Here is a 2,108-nt window from a genome sequence, read left to right as displayed (position 1 = left end):
TTATTATTTAATATGGATATTTTGCAGTTGCTATGTAAAATCCATTCCTTCCACATCTACTATATCCAAATAGCTAGCACCCACTGCTAGGAATTCTTTCACTTCTCCTTGAGCCACATCAGCCAAATTAATTTAGCCGTTGGATATACTAGATCAGTCTATAATAGCCATCGGGTCTACACATTGAGAGCCACTTCACCAACCACATATAGCAACTGACGCATGCATGCAACTGCATGTAGTAACTTACACCTAATGAGTGTTCTAATCTAAAGAAATTGACACATGCATGAACTCATACTCAAGGACTCCACAAAAGAAAGTGACACGCCATATTTGTTTGTTTTTGTTCGTTTTTGCAACTATGCATAGGGATGTACATTTATTAATTTTTACAAAATATTGATAAACAAATTATCTTGCTACGGGAGAAACCGTAAAGACACTAGCAAGGTTGATTCATACAAACTTTCGTAGGAAAGCGGGGCATTCGTCTAGTTTAACTTGCTTAGCTCACCCCTAGCTCATATCCATCATCACCTTAGGCCATTATCACTCTTGTTATCAACATTTAAAGTGGTTTGAGTAGCTAAACAACGTTGTACCCTATACTTGATATGGAGTCTTTTGGATTGCATCCTAGTTGCAATCCAAACTTCGTTTAACTAGTTGCTAACAACATTAGGACAATCTTGCATATCCCTTCGCATGCCATGCATTGAATATCATGAACATGCTGGATCTTTGTCGTAGTAGTAAGATTGCATCTGTTATTGATTGTCATGCATTGATGTGGATGCTCGTCGCCACCGACCTGCGGCACCACTACAACACCTTCGCCCCCTCCACGGTTTTCAACGTCGTCCAGCTCGTCATCGACCTCGCAATATGGGCTGCCCCGTGGTTGTAACTCTGCCAGTTGTTTGCCACAACCCGTGCTCGATGAGTTATTCCAAGGAGCCCGCGGTGCAGCCCGTAGCAGGGCGTGTCATCGGCAGATCTCCACATCACCCCCGCGATCCTCGCGGTAGTGGTGGGAGCCTCTCGTGCGGGGGGGGGGAGGGGGGCAACCACACATGAGAAGAAGGTTGTGCGGGGTGGGATGACGGGTTTGGAGTATTAGAGGAAGAGGAATGAGAAGCTTGCGTGGTGCATGCGAAAGAAGATAAGGCAGGGGATGGGCGGGTCACAGGCCCCATGCGAGGACGTGTGTCGCATCCTTTCCCTTTTTTTGATTCGGATCCTTTCCCTTTTTCGATTCAGTTTCAATTTCATGTTATCAGGCCGGACTAAGAAACTAACTAATGTAGCCATTGTAAGCCCAACTACAACCAACAAAGCTTTATGACCAAACTGGCCGCTCCATGCCGACTCAAAAAAAAGAACACTGGGTAGTCCCAAGCAACTTCCCGGGCCTTCACAGTGCCTCTGCCACATGTGGGCTTCGTGCGTGCACAAATGCTATTTCTCCCTCGTTGTGAGAACTAATAGGTCTCACCAACAACACGACGCTACTGGGTCATCCTAATAATGTAGTTGCACACAAGTTTTTTTGTTCTTTTAATCGGCTTTTCACTGTTTTGCATTGGTTCTCTTTGGGGTTCTTTTAGTTTCTCTCTAGTTTCTTTGGTTTTTCTTTATCTTTTTGTTTATTCCTTTGGTTTTCATCATGCTTTTTTTCCTTTTTTCCTTTTCCATTTCTTTTCCTTTTTCTTCTTGTATTACTTTTTATTATTTTACCAACACATTAGTAAACATTTTTTGGTATAAATTAGGAACATTCTTTATACATGTTATCATTTTCTTAAATATATGTTGTGATGTCTACTTTTTTTCATACACATTGTATATTTTGTACACATGATTAAGATATCTGTCAAATACATGTCTTGATTTTTTTTCGAATATGTGTTAAACATTTTACAAATTCACGCTAAAATATATTTTGAATGATATGAGATATTTAAAAAACCAGGGTTTTTTGCATTTTTTAAATTTTAAAAATGTATCTTTGAAACATGTGATGTTTATATGTAACTACATTTTTTTAAATTGTATGAACATTTTTAATTACATAAATATTTTCCAAATTTTTATAAGTTTATAAA

The sequence above is a fragment of the Aegilops tauschii genome, chromosome 4 (assembly GCF_002575655.3).
Source record: "Aegilops tauschii subsp. strangulata cultivar AL8/78 chromosome 4, Aet v6.0, whole genome shotgun sequence".
In the NCBI taxonomy this organism is placed as follows: domain Eukaryota; kingdom Viridiplantae; phylum Streptophyta; class Magnoliopsida; order Poales; family Poaceae; genus Aegilops; species Aegilops tauschii.
This window is presented reverse-complemented; position numbering follows the sequence as displayed.